Genomic DNA, 16,287 nt, shown 5'->3' on the forward strand with positions numbered 1-16,287 from the left:
TTTCTCTTAAAAGTTTATTTAGTTGTTGCTCCCAAAGGAAAAACCATATATTCTTAAGCATCAGGATGAGACAGACTCTTACGTTTTCAGTGCTAAGCGCTCGTGTGCAAAGTCTTTTTGCTCGATATGGTACAAGGAACACATCTAGTCCGCAATTTTTATTTTTATTTTACTTCAATGGAGGAGCATGAGTACCATGAGACAACTACGGAATGGATAGGGAAAAGTTTATCATGCGTATTGATAAGAAGAAAAATAAAGTACACAGACGCTTCAGCTGTCAGTAGGCGTTTGGCCACGAAAATCAACATATAGCAAAGATGCAGTAGAAAACTCATCTCAATATATAGCAAAAACTCAGCCTTTTATGCGTGGAAATTACAGATCAAATACATGGCATCAGGGACTTCAAAAGTAACAGCAACAAACCAAGCAGTCTTGTATAAATATGCAGCCACAAGTTGGCTCAAAATGCAGGCTATATATCACTACCAAACTGAGGTTTGAATTGCCAAAATGCAGTATCTCCTTGCCACAAAATATAGCAGCAATTTAGGTTCAAATGCAGCAGCAACTCAGGTTTAGAATACAGTAACTCGTGGCAAAAACAAATCAATGGAATGGCCAAAATGCAGCTAGAGTAGTATCTGTTTTTTTTTTTTAAAAAAAAAAGAAACATGGCAGTAGCTATTTACACAAAACAGCAGCACTGGCCTTTGTTTGCTTTATTAAGTGCAGCATGGAGGTATAGAATCTGTTCTTGTCAGAAATTCTCAGCTAAAGACCAACATGTCGCCTTTCTTTTCCTCAAATGAATACTTAGGTGCAACAGTAGCATCAGGCAACACCAGGCAACAACCAGCAATAGACGACCAGAACAAAATGGACCAAACATTTGGATCCAAAATGCAATACCAAGGGCCAAATGCAAACAGTTGCTAGCAAACTCAAGAGGGAGCAGCATTGGCTTCTTTAAAATACAAGACAGTCGCCTCTTGATGGTTCAAGACTCCAACTTATGCACAGAATCTCAAGCTTGAGGAGACTAGGCAACAATGGGAGTTACGACCTTCATGTTTTCGATGCCGCGCAAGATCAAAAGGTCTCTAGAACCCCAAGCATGGCAGGCTATCGAAAAAGGCATAACCAATCCCATAAGTGTTCCTCGACTTTCGTTTATGCTCTCAGATATAACACAATAGCAATTCTGAATAGCAACAGAATGCTTAGGGGCAATTTTCATAATCAGCCAGTAGTTTATCAAACAGTAACCAAGGGTATTGGGATGGAGCAGACTTTAAGAGCATTTGAGCATAACAACCACCATTTTCCCTCAGGTTCCAGCTAAGCAACAAGTTCACCAAGTATAGTAATAACTCAAGTATGCAGCAATTCAAATGCAACAGTAAAGACTTAGAGGCAAAACAATGATGGCTTGATTTCACCAGTTTGCCTCAAATTTAGCACTTCAAATCAGCAGTAAAATTGCAGCAAAACTCAGCTAAAAGCTGCACAAGAGATATCCTCAAATTGTAGAAAAGAAGCAGCAGTTTTGTCAAGGCATCAGTAGCACAACTGAGTAAACATAGCAGCAACTTCTCAAGGTGTGGTCAAGCATACCAGCAGCCCACGCAGCTCAAGGACAAAAACTCCCCAAGTCGTGCAAAGAAACAGATGGGTGAAGAATGAGTATCTCAAACAAAGGCTTCGTCACAAGCTACAACAAATTGAATGAAATGCATTCTACAATGCTAATTTTGAGATTCGACACTCACAAATTTCCAATAAAGTCTATATGGACCATTAGCTCAAAACCATTTCTAACACAACACTCATGAGACTTATCATAACTAATAAAAAAACAATTCAAACCCACAGCTACAGGGAAAGGACTGAATAGGTAGCTGGTGCTTAGTTTACACTTAAAGGACTTGATGCATCACATTTTAGTGTCTTAATGTTAAGAGATCATTTAGTGACTAAAACTCAACATTATTTGAATTAGTGAATTAAAGCAGGCCTAAAGGGATCTTTTACGGGAACCAAATCCAATATCAAGTGACAACCTCAAACTTACTGTCACACTAGTAGAAATAGATAAGTTAAAAGCTAAATTTCACTGACTGAATAGAGGACATAAACTGACTTCCAAAAATGAATTATCTTGTAGCCATTTAACTAGAAAACAGCAGACACCTTTCTTGCCCTGTCTAATAAACCACATTACCTAAAGATGCCAGTCCAATCCCGCACAAGATCAAAGAGTTTCTAGAACCCAAAGCATGGCTGACTATTAGAGGAGGTTAAACTAAACCCAAAGCTTAACTTGGCTTTCAGTCGGTAAAACCAAATGATAGAGATGGAATAACAAGGAAAGATCATATCATGACAGAACATATTTGGTTTGAAAGACATAGTGAAATCGGTTCAGATCATCTCATTACTTAAATCTTATTCTTGTTAAAAGGTGATGAGTGAAAGCAACTAGACATAGTAACAAGGACAAGAACAAATGGTTTGAGGATTGTACTAATTTAATGTACTAAAGAAGTTTTAGTTCTCAGAAAAAGCACATAAGCAACATCAGATAAACACCAATGATTAGAGCAGGAATGTTCATAATTTAAACCAAAGTGCTTTCAGAATTTAACCAATCTACCAGAACATGCAATGGACTAAAAGAGGGCAGACTGAGTTGGTTAAAGTGATAGATTACTGCTTTACCATTGTTAGACACACATGGCTGACAACATTTAATTCCTAAAAGGATGGTTATAAGTACTGCTAAACCAGCTTGGGATTCATTTGAACATTCATACTTAAAACATAAAGTGCAGAACCAAATAAAGAATAGGCTGAGGACACCATTAGATGTTATAAGCTTTCCAAAAATTTAAACTTGGAGGGGGGGGGGGGGGGGACTTTATTGTTTAATGAACCCAGACTGTTTTACTAGCCGAGAGTGACCTAAGGTGATCGCGAGTTAACACTACACTCCCTCTACCAACCTAAACAAATCAGTTATATGCCCAAAAAGGTGACACTAAATAGAAATAGAGAAGACTCAATTGTAGGATTTTGCCAGCTAACAATTTACAACATGCAGTTAAGGGCAGTTTCATTTCCATTTCTAAACAAGCCAATTCTCAACATAAGAAGAAGAAGAACAATACTCTCATTCTCAGTTTAACAGTTTTTCACACAGTGGACCATTGCAAATTGCTAAAAACAGATTTCACGCTTGTTGAGAATTCTGGACTTCAACCATCTTAGAGAATTCTAACAGACAGTACTGCAAACAACATCAGGCAATTACAGGACCTTTCTCATGTGTAAACTGAAAATCCCAAATAGGAAAAGAAGACAGAAGATGGAGGAAAGGAATAGAAGCGCATACATGTCATTCAAGCTTATAAATAGTAATTGACTTTAGACCTCAATTATCATGAAGAACATTCATGTCATTCAGATTTTTTACTAGTTAAGATTGATAAGCTATAGTTTTCACATGTTTTATTAGTCACTACTCCAATCTTTAGCAAAGAACTAAATGACCACAAAAGAAGCAGAAAGAAAAGAAGAATATTAAACAAATTCTATGCTTAAGCTCCTCAACATATTATGTGCTACTTAAAAAGTCAGAGAGAACCAACTCTGCCCTAAACTATTCAACCCAGAATTTCAGAAGGAACCAACATCTCAAGCGAAGAATGAAAACCTTGAACAACCAAGCTAACATCTTTTACTTCCTTAAACAAGGCAGGAAAGGGAGGCTCCAAATAAATAATGTTGAACTCAAAGAAACTGATTTAATCAGTAGCAAAACTTTCACAACTTTCACAGAAAATCATATAGAACTCAACATGGGCTTGCTAACACAGCTTAGAAACAATAATTTAAATCAGATAAAAAGATAGGCTAATGATATTCCACAGTTATCTCCTAACAAATCAAAAATGCACATAATATGATTCCCAAACTCGACATGTCATGGTTAGGCTTGGATCCTTCTATCATTATCACGGTACACACAATATGCTTGTTGGTCGTTGGGTTATGAAACCCGTCGACAATTTGGTAGGTTTCCTAATTGTGGAGTCGATACCAAGGACCGACCCACCTAAGGCTCATGCATGCATGACTTAATAAAATTGGTGGCAAAGCTCTATCTTAAGGTTTTCTAAGATTTGGCTTTCTAGACACAGGGTTCCCGAGTGGACTACTCGAGTGAGAAGGCTACGCGGTCACCGTTATTCGGACACCCCGCGCATACGCCAACTCTCCTAAAATTTGAATTCTACGAAGAAATTTGCGGGTGCGCTAAACACACCTCGCGTGTACGTGTGATAGTGTGAGTTTTCCAGAAGTGGAGGAAATATGAACGGAATGCCAGTTTAAGAAAAGCAGTAACATAGAAAACTTGTCATAATAAAGTAGTCATTTAAAAGCACATAAGAAAACAACAAAGCAAAAATAAAGGCAAAACACCCAAAACATCCAATTAATTAATTATTAACCTAAGTTGTTATGGTTAAGAACCTAAGTGTCCCCAGCGGAGTCGCCAAGCTGTTATACCCCATTTTAACCGAGTTAAATTAGAGTACAACATATTGGTGATTCCTAAATTGCTTTGTTTTAAGGAGTCGCCACCTAATAGATTTAAGGTGAATTAGGGCACCTAATTATTAACTAAGGTAAAGCTAACTAAACCTCCGTTAATAGTCTGCTTAATCAGTGTGATTCTAGGTAAAGGTTCTATATTATCCTAAAGGGAAGGGGTCAGGCATCCTTTAGAATCTGCTAACTACGGTTATCCAGCCAAACTTAGGTTAATTAATTAATGCTAAATAAGGTGCTTTGAATTTTAAGAAAAGGGATAAGAAAGGTTGTTAAGGTTTTAAGGAAAATAAAAGAATGTTGCTTAAAATAAGATTTAGAGACAATATAATAATTTGCATAAAAGAAGACTTTAAATAATTTTAACGTAAGAACTGAAACCTAGGGAATTAACTATTGGTTTCTCTTTTAAATTTAACTACCCGTTACTACTAACATCATCCCCACTAATCCGCTAGGATTCATCTAATGTTAAGAAAACGAAACAAGGCAAAGCGTTAGTCATTCAATACCAAAGCAAAATGCACAACAGAGCATAAAATAGAGGAGGAAAGGAATTAAATGGATCGGCCCATTTCAGGCCAATTGCTGTGCACTGTTGCTGCTGTTATGGGCCTCGGCCCAGAATCGTTTTACATAGCTGATAGGGCTGACTCGATAGAATGTTTCGTTGGGCTTTGGCCCAGCATCGAATGCGGAAGAAGACGAGTTCCTCGGACTCGCACGCGGTGGTCATGCATAAAAACGAAAGGAAAACGATTAGTATGTAATCGACAAATATGGCTAAACATATAAGATACAGACTCAAAACAGATCGGTAAGTTAAATATATATACTGTGTATATTTAAGTATATATACACAATTTGGCCAACACACATTTATGACACACGAACAGGGCAACACTCAATATAAACCGAATCAAACAGCGTAATATTTATTGGATTATTCCTATCACACACGATAACTAGCATTCGATAGACACAGAACATGCTACAGAGATCTACTTCCTGACAGATTAATGCTTCAAACAAATAACAGATTAATAGTTCAAGCTGCTCTGAACTACATTACTATACTTGAATCATAGACATAATGGGATACAGACTGGCAGCTAAATATACATGAAACTAACAATTCAAACTACCTTAAAACATTAACACGAAACATGGAGGCAAATCATCTAAGCAGCTAACATGAGATCATACTGTTGAATACTAACCACTATATTAAGCGAGAAATCGAAACAAACAAGCAAGAATTAAAACACACATAAGAAAACAATAAACATTAAAAGGAGATGAAGATTACCAACTAAACAATACAATACGGCTGGACCCGAAACAATGCTAAAACGCTAATGCGCCTAAACATGCTTGCAACCATTAACGAACATAACTAAATAAGAACGACAACCAACACACATAAGCAGATATTGAACTAGTAATTAAAAGCTACCACAATACCATCCTAGAACACAGCTAAGCGGGGAAACAACTATAAATTCAAGATAACTAAAAAAAGAGAAGCTTGACTGACCTTCTTCGGGTGCAGCGAAGTGGGTGCGGAGGGTTTCCAATCTACTCGAACACTATAAAATCCAAGCTTGCGATGTTCGGATTCAAAGCAGTACCAAAGCAAACGAAAACAACAATTGATTTGGGTATTCTTGACCCGATATGCAGAAGTAAAGTCGATGTACTAATATTGCTTAGGGGAATTTGGCCGCTCGGAAAAAACCTTCCTTTTCAGAACTTTAATTTTCAGGGGGATTTTTGCGACTTCCAAAACCTCTCCTCAAATGAATGGGAAACGATTATTTATAGGGGATTGTTAGGGTTTTCGTTTGAGAGGAGCGGGGGCAGAGGGAAGTGGAGGTGGCGGAAGCGTGGGGAACAGGGAGAAGTGGGCGACAGAGGGAAGTGGGAGGAAAGAGGGGACAAGAGAAGATGGGGGAGATGAGGGGAGAAGAGAGAGACGAAAGAGAGAAGGGAGAGAGAGAGAATAGGGGGGAGTGGGCGGCGATGATTGAAGGAAAAAGATGAAGGAAACCCTAATAGGATTTCCTTTGTTAAATTAAAAACGGGTCGGGTTGGGTCGGGTAGGTTAGTGGATATGGGCTGGGTATAGTTTAAATAATGGACTGGGCGGATGAAAATCGGTGTGGGCTGAGTTGAACTGTTTTGGGCTGATCCGAAAACATTGGTGGTGAATTGGGCTTGTATTTGGACTAATAATTTGGTATTTCAAATAAAAAAAACCATTTTAATTAATTATATACTAAGTGTGCTAAAATATTGCCTAATATAAAATATGCAATTATCAGCGCTCATGTAATAAAATTATATGACGTTGTAATAGCCGTGCAATAATATTTTGAAAATAAATAAACGCTATCATTTAATTGTGCGAAATAAATGCGATGCTTATGCATAAGGTGGTAAAAATGCTGAAACGCAAATTATGATAATATTGGTAATAATAATAATAACAATAATAATAATAATAATAATAATAATAATAATAATAATAATAATAATAATAATAATAATAAGAAGAAGAAGAATAATAATAATAATAATAATATCAATAATAATAATGGTAGTAGTGACAGTAGTAAAAGATAATGACAGGATAATGAAATGTCGGTATTAATAAAAGATAATAATTATAAAAAAAATGCAAATAATTACTTTTTAAAATTGCCAAAATATTGGAAGCAAAAAATAGGTATTTCGGAGGAAAGGTGGGACAAAATTGGGTGTCAACACAAGTTACACGCCGGTCAGTGTCGACTGGGATCAGATGGTTGTTATGCTTGTGGCTAGCTAGGCTACAGGGTGAGGGAGTGCCCGATGAGGATTGGTACAGGCATGGTTCAGCCTACAGGGTCTGTGACTGGCTCTTCTTCTGTAATGCGCTCTTCACGGTAAGTTTTTCAAACGCCAGCAGGGCGAGGTAGAGGGAGGAGTGGAGCGTCCAGCTCGAGCGGTCCTCAGCACCACGTGTATGCATTGGTTGGTAGACAGGACCACGAGACGTCTCCTGATGTTGTTTCAGGTATATTATCGGTTTCCTCCCATTATGTTTATGCACTGATTGATGCAGGCTCCACCTTATCATATGTTACACCATTTGGGACTGGCAAGTTTGGGGTAGAGCCTGAGTTGATCAAACCTTTCGAGGTGTCCACGCCAGTTGGTGATCCGGTTATAGCTAGGCGAGTATACCGGGACTGTGTTGTTATAGTTTATGATCGCCACACCGTGGCAGATTTGATTGAGTTAGGTATGATTGATTTTGATGTTATTATAGGCATGGACTAGTTAGCTTCTTGTTATGCTAATGTCTATTATAGAGCAAAGATGGTTCAATTTCAGTTTCCAGGTGAGCCAGTCCTAGAGTGGAAGGGCAATGTTGCTTCGCCTAGAGGTAGATTTATTTCCTACCTTAAGGCAGAGAAGATGATCAGAAAAGGGTATGTTTTTCATCTAGTTTGAGTTCAAGATGTGCAAGCAGAGTCGCCGACTCTTCAGTCCGTCCCTGTGGTTAATGAATTCTCAGAAGTGTTTTCAGATGAGCTTCCAGGCATTCCCCCGAAGAGGGAGATCGATTTTGCAATTGACCTATTGCCAGACACCCAGCCAATATCTATTCCTCCTTATAGGATAGCACCTGCGGAGTTGAAGGAATTGAAGGAGCAGTTGAAAGATTTGCTCGAGAAGGGCTTTATCAGGCCTAGTACATCACCGTGGGGAGCGTCGGTGTTATTTGTGAAGAAGAAGGATGGTTCCTTGCGAATGTGTATTGACTATAGGCAATTGAATAAAGTGACTGTAAAGAATAAGTATCCGCTTCCGAGGATTGATGATTCATTTGATCATTTGCAAGGCGCCAAGTATTTCTCGAAGATAGACTTGAGGTCAGGATACCACCAGGTTAGAGTGAAGGAAGTAGACATTCCGAAGACAGCATTCCGGACTAGATATGGCCATTATGAATTTCGTGTTATGTTGTTCGGGCTAACTAATGCCCCAACCGTATTCATGGATTTAATGAATTGTGTATTCAGACCCTTTCTAGATTTGTTCATAATTGTGTTTATAGATGATATTTTGGTTTATTCGCCGTCAGATGCCGATCATGCAGAACATCTGCGGACAGTGCTTGGAATTCTTCGAGGTAAAGAGTGGTATGCCAAGTTTTCTAAGTGTGAGTTCTGGTTGAACTCTGTGGCACTTCTGGGTCACATTATTTCAGAGGAAGGCATTAGGGTGGATGCCCAAAAGATTGAGGCTGTGAAGAATTGGCCAAGGCCCACGGCACCAACGGAGATACGTAGTTTCTTAGGCTTGGCAGGTTATTATAGAAGGTTTGTAGAAGGATTTTCCTCTCTTTCATCCCCATTGACCAAATTGACTCAGAAATCAGCTAAGTTCCAATGGACAGATGCTTGTGAGCAGAGTTTTCAGACATTGAAGGATACGCTAATTTCATCACCAGTTTTGACTCTTCCAAAAGGAGTAGATGGCTATGTGGTATATTGTGATGCTTCAGGTGTTGGATTGGGTTGCGTATTGATGCACCATGGTAAGGTTGTTGTTTATGCTTCTAGACAGTTGAAGAAGCACGAGAAGAACTATCCAACCCATGATCTGGAGTTAGCAGCAGTGATTCATGCCTTGAAGATATGGAGGCACTACTTATACGGTGTCCATGTTGATATCTATACTGATCATAAGAGTCTCCAGTACATCTTTACGCAGAAGGATTTGAACTTGCATCAGAGGCGATGGTTGGAGAGGTTAAAAGATTATGATGTGGATATTCTGTATCATCCCGGGAAGGCTAATGTAGTAGCCGATGCCCTCAGTCGTAAATCTATGGGTAGCTTGTCATACGTGCCAGCGAAAAGAGAGATAGTCCGTGAGGTTCATCGATTAGCTAGCCTCAGAGCTCGATTGATAGATTCAGGTAATGCAGGGGTTACTGTTAAAGACACAACGGTATCATCCCTGATAGTTGACATAATGGAGCAACAGTATGAAGATCCTGCTCTAGTTCATTACCGAGATACAACACCTCAGAAAGAAAAGACACCTTTTGTGATCACAGGTGATGGAGTACTCAGATATCGAGGTAGATTATGTGTCCCTAGTGTTGCAGGACTCCATCAGCAGATTATGGGAGAGGCAAATTACTCCCGCTATTCTATTCATCCAGGCTCAACAAAGATATACCATGATCTCAAGGAATTTTATTGGTGGGATGGTATGAAAAGAGATATAGCAGAATTTGTCGCTCAGTGTTCGAATTGTCAGCAGGTCAAAATAGAACACCAGAAGCCTGGAGGTTTATTGCAAGCTATGGAGATCCCGACATGGAAGTGGGAGGTAATTAATATGGACTTCATTATAGGGTTGTCCCGTACTCAGCGGAAGTGTGATTCGATATGGGTCATAGTTGATAGGCTCACAAAATCAGCTCACTTTCTACCCGTCAGAACTACTTATGGAGCCGAGGATTATGTGAGGCTTTATCTGAAGGAGATTGTACGACTCCATGGTTTTCCTCCAACCATTATTTCAGATAGGGGAGCACAGTTCACAGCCAGATTCTGGAAGTCTTTTCAGCGGGGATTGGGGACTCATGTGAGTCTTAGCACCACATTCCACCCCCATACAGATGGACAAGCAGAGCGTACTATACAGACCCTTGAGGATATGCTCAGAGCTTGTGTGCTTGACTTTCAGGGCAGTTGGGAGGATCATTTGCCTCTTATCGAGTTCGCGTATAACAATAGTTACCATTCCAGTATTCAAACGGCTCCTTATAAAGCCTTATATGGGCGGAGGTGTAGATCGCCCATAGGATGGTTTGATATTGGGGAGAATCAGTTGCTAGTCCCAGACTTAATTCAGCAAGCAGTTGATAAGGTGAAGGTAATTAGAGAGAGGTTGCTAACAGCCCAGAGCCGATAGAAATCTTATGCGGATAATCGGCGACGTAAGCTAGAGTTCAAAATGGGCGACTGGGTGTTCCTGAAAGTTTTGCCTATGAAGGGAGTAATGAGGTTTGGTAAGAAGGGTAAGCTGATCCCTCGATATATTAGGCCATATAAGATCATTCGTGCAGTGGGTACAGTGGCATATGAACTAGAATTTCCTTCTGAGTTAGAATCGGTACATCCAGTATTTCATGTATCAATGCTTCATAAGTGTATCAGAGATCCTTCAAGAGTTGTACCAGTGAATGATATCCAGGTGACAAAGCAGTTATCGTACGAAGAGGTTCCAGTGGCTATATTGGACAGGCAGGTCCGTCGGTTACGGACCAAAGATGTAGCCTCCGTTAAAGTCTTGTGGAGGAATAAGAATGTTGAATAAGTGACTTGGGAAGCGGAAGAAGCGATGAAAATTAAGTACCCGTATTTGTTCCCAGCAGTACAGGAGGTGCAGTCGAAGACATCACATTCCCCAGGTATTGTTTTCATTTCAGTTATCGTGATTTGGTCGTGTGAGGCCATGGTATTGTGTGTTGCAGTGTGTGGCCCTGTGAGGCATTATTTTAGGTTGTTGTGTACAGGACGGATTGATTTAAGTACAGGCGAAACTCTGTCGAAATTTTTTGAAACCTAGGATTGTTCGAACATTCGAGGACGAATGCTCCTAAGGGAGGAAGAATGTTACACCCCTCGTTTTCGTAGTGGTAGAACTTATGATTTCCTAATTGGGTAGGCCTTGGGAATTGAGACCCGAGCCCAAGTTTCGGAGATAGAAAGTGTCCTACCCCGTGTGCAATGGTACCAACAAGTATTCCTGGTGATTTACAGGATTAGAAGATGAACGAATCGAATCGAAGCGATCTGAACTGAATTGGAAAAGTCTGCAGACACCAGTCCCGATCGACGGGTCGTCGAACCTGTCGATGGGCCGTCGTTGCGACGCCGATAGGGTTCCGCAGCCCTGCATTCTGCAAGTGCAGGTTGACGAGCACGTCGACGGACCGTCGACCCGCTCGTCGAATCGGACCACTGAAGCAGTTAATTCTCCAACTACAAATATGTGGGTCACGACTTCATTTCATATTTGCCTCCTTCCAAAAATTAGAAAAAACCTAATACATTCTCTCCCAATATTTTCCATCACATTAGTGAAGATTTGACAAGACCCGGACCCCGTAAACCCGAGACGGTGAAGAAGAAATATTGCTTCTAGGGTTTCTTCAAGTTGTGGAGCTTAGGGAATTAAAGTGAAGTGATTCTTGGGATTCTTAACCCCTCAAGGTATGTAAACAATTTCTACCTTTGTATTTAAGTTGAGTATTAAGAGTTTTAGTGATTCTATGTCAAGAGGGGGTAGTTGTGAAAGTGGTAAGTGACGAAAGACAAAATAGTAACTTAGGGTTTTATAAGAGATGATTGGGAATAGATTGGAATATATTTTGATATATAAGTGTTGTTATTGTTGTTATGGTTGGTATTAAAGTGAATGATAAGTTGAAGAGTTGTTAAGCTTATGAGAGAAATGTTGTTCATGATTCGTTAAGCTCTCTATGCATCTAAAGGATGTTAGCAAGTGAAGTACCTAGTCTAATGAAGGTCTATGGTGTGTTAATTGTAGACTTACAAGTAAAGAAGTAGGAGTTGGACGATTTGATATACATCAAGGTATGTTAAGGCTATCCTTACCTTCTTTTGGCATGATCCTATGATGTGATCCAACAAGCGAGTAAGCGAGATTTCATATTACCCTACTCTTAAAAGTATAGGAGTATTGCAGTCCTTGATGTTCATGTAGCCCCTTTATGATTATTCCTTCTGTTCATGGGTCCAATTTTATGTATACAGTTATTCATGCAATACATTCATTTTATATATATATATATATATGTATGTATGTTGACCCGTGACCAGAAGGCGTTATATACGCAAGTATTATATGTATATGAGGTATGGAAAGGAGCAAGCGTTATATACGCATTACCACCTGATCAGCTGGTACACTATTATGATGATATGAGAATCAGACTATAAGTATCGCAACAATGTACATGATGATGGCCGCAGAGAGGCCGATATGATATGAGAAAAGAGACAGGCGTTATATACGCGCATATATCAGGCGTTATATACGCACCTATATGCAGATGTATGACCTTCATTGATAGACACGAGCATGCATATTATGCGCCCACAGAAGCATTGTTAGATATACAAATTCATGCAGATACTAGTTCATACAAGTACATGCAGTCAGTCAATTCAGCTTATGAGTTCAGATCTTATCCATGATTCCTATGCATATATGTATATGATGTTGCTCCTATGCTTTACATGCTCAGTACATTATCCGTACTGGCTCCCCGTTGCTTGGGGGGCTGCGTCCATGCCTGCAGGTATAGGGAGACAGGCAGGTGGTCCAGCTCAGTAGGACCTCTAGATTTAGCAGTGGTCAGTACGCTCCATTCGATCCGGAGCTACAGTCAGTTTTGGTATGCCCCTTTTGAGATGTGTATGCATATGGGTATGATGGGGCCCTGTCCCATCCTTTCTACAGCTTTTATTCCAGTAGAGGTCTGTAGACAGTTGTATGTATTAGTTAGACGATGTAGCCTTGTCGGCCTCTATTCTTTTGTGTACAGTATATGTAGCAGCCTAGCTGGCTTGCACTGTTCTTCCGCATGATTGTGTATATATGTATGCAAATTTTACAGAATTCTGAGGTTTCCTTTTTATGAGATTAGTTTTTCCATTCATGGGCCTTTGATGTTCAGTATATTTCAGATACGAGTATACGGGTGTTTGGTCGCTAGAGGTCAGACCCCCGTCACGGCTATCGGTTGGGTCGTGACAATGAGCTGGGCTCAATTGGATGAGAGTGACATGAGGACCGATGTCCGATGTTTATCCCGAAATCGAGGTTTGAGTGCTGGTAGTAATTGCCGAGGTTATTGCCGGAATCATAAGGGTACATGGACTTCGTGCGTCCCCCATGGGTTATGCTGCCGAGATGTAATGTTCCATCATCAGAATACATGTGTACAGTGCATATGCATTGCATTCACACTTCATACATTATTGTATTACATTGTATCATTTGGCTTCCTGTGATATTCCTGTGATTTATTGTGATATACAGATTCGGTGTCGATATACTGAGACTTGGCACAATTGGGCTTAGATGCTATAACATATGTGATGACTCGTTGTGCTTAGACTTGGCACAGTTGGGCTTAGATGCTATAATATAGGTGATGACTCGTTGTGATAGTATTGTGATGTACTGGTTTGGATTGATTATGGTGAGACTTGGCACAGTTGAGCTTAGATGCTATAACATAGGTGATGAATCGTTGTGATACTATTGTGATGTACTGATTCGGATTGATTATGCTGATACATGGCACAATTGGTGTCACGACCCAACCAGCCATGACTGGCACCCACACTAACTCCTAGTGGGCGAACCAATACTCCTAACCATCCACTCATTCAAAGTCCATTTTTATTTGTCCAATTCATAACAAAATAAACGCAACATAAATAAAAAGTAGTCATGCCATAAAACAATAATGTAAATGTGGAAGTTCTAACTATTACAACCCCAAAATCTGAAAGTCACAGTACAAGGACTTTAATCCAAAATATGTCTAAGGAATTCATACTATCTGAAATAAATAAACATCAATGTCAGGAATGGAAATAGACATTAGATAAGGAAGATCTTCGGGCGGCCTGGCATGGATAGAAGCTCACCCTCAATCTGTCAGCAAATGGCCTCAAGCTAAATATGAGGTCGGGTAACAGTCTCTAGATCATAATCTACACTCAAAAGAATGCAGCAAGGTAGTATCAGTACAACACTATGTACCGGTAGATATCATAAGCCGACTAAGATTAGTATCATGCATGAATCATAAAATCAATAAAATAGACAGACCAGTCAACAACACTTATTCAAAAGCCAACACCAAGTCAATCGATGATATTAACAAATCAAGTCCACAAATGATGCTCACAATCAAGTCAAACAATGATCTTAATAATCAAATTAAGGAGAGCAAGCAATGGAATAAACCTCCCAACACATTCTCACTCACTCAGCCACTGATCACTCATGTACATACATGCTAATTGGTGTCTTTGCCCAATAGCTATGACCTATAGGGTACCCATGGTGTCCATGTACCACTCGTTTCGGAATGAACCTCGGACCGCGAGCTCACAACTATGCCACATCTTCACCCCCTGTCAAATGTGCCTTTCATATCTAGGCCACATCCTCACCCCTGGTCAAATGTGCCTTTTCATATATATATATATCACATCACTTTCAATGACCGATTATCGAGTAGCATCTCAATTTCATCAAGAAGATCATATTAACTTCTCACCACAAATGTCATCGAAATATAGATCACAACACATCGAATAATGGCCTTAAGCACACATTATCACTCAAACAATAACATATAGGAATCTCAACCACACATTATGCTTGAAGACTAGACATGCTTTCTCCTATCAATCTCATAACGCATACAATCAACTAATCAAAATCTAACTCAAGTAGTCCGTAACCTACCTCAACTGCAGAGCTGGGACAATGCGAATCACTCTGCTATAGCAATCCCGTTCCGTAATGCCTCAGAATGCTCAAAGTGTAGCAATTAAGATGCTAAATAAGTCACAAACACTCTAGCCCACAATATCAAAACAATGAACACCCTTTCACCTTACCCCTTTCTAATGGGTGAATGATTACTAGGCGTAAATCATCCTAACATTGGCCTTAGCAGCCACAAACTATCAATTCATAAGGTCATTTAATCAAGTTATCTTCTTACAAACAGTTTCTAAGGTTAAGCTACCATTTTTATGAAACCCTAAGTCTCAATTCACTTAGTTCACGTCTCTAGTGGTTCAATTCTTGATTAGAAAGTGATAACCCAAGCCTTTAGATGATATTCACACAATAATATTGATAACCCACCAACTATTGAAGGTCTATTAAGTTCTAGGGTAACTATTCTCACTTCACCATTGTAGACCCATTAGAATGATGACAATCTTAGAGGTGAAAGCGTAATGAAAGAAGGGATGGTTGAGACTTACCTCTCAAGGATATTCTTGCCCTAGCTTTAGAATTTCTCCCTAGGTGCTCCTTGGAAACTGTGTTGGAGTTTTATGAATAAAGAATTTGAAACTAAGTGTTTAAAACCCAAGATTCTGTCCCCGTCGACCGCTGCAGCGGTCATTCCGTCGCTGCAACGAAAACCGGTCCTCCGCTGTGGCAGGCATAGTTTCGTTCTAGCGCCAGCGCTACAGCAGTCCAGTGCCCGCCATAGCGGACACACCCGAGTCCCGTCTAACTATGGCGGCGAGAGGTCTGCCGCTATAGCGGTACATCGTCCGCTGCAGCGGTGCCACTGAAACTGTGAGCAAGCTAGTTTTCCCAGTTTTTTTCTCTACCACCCAACACTTCATCCGGGGCCTCACAAACAAAAACAAAACAATCACATTAATGTAAAAACACCATACGGACTTACCTGTGGCCTCGAAATTCCTGACGGAGATCTAATTTCCTACGTCACCCCCCCCCCCCCAATGGAATCAACACAACCAAGCAATAATCACAAATAAACCAAGTTTTCAGTTCTTAGACTTCTAT

This window comes from Lycium barbarum, chromosome 6, assembly GCF_019175385.1.
Source record: "Lycium barbarum isolate Lr01 chromosome 6, ASM1917538v2, whole genome shotgun sequence".
Classification (NCBI taxonomy): Eukaryota; Viridiplantae; Streptophyta; class Magnoliopsida; order Solanales; family Solanaceae; genus Lycium; species Lycium barbarum.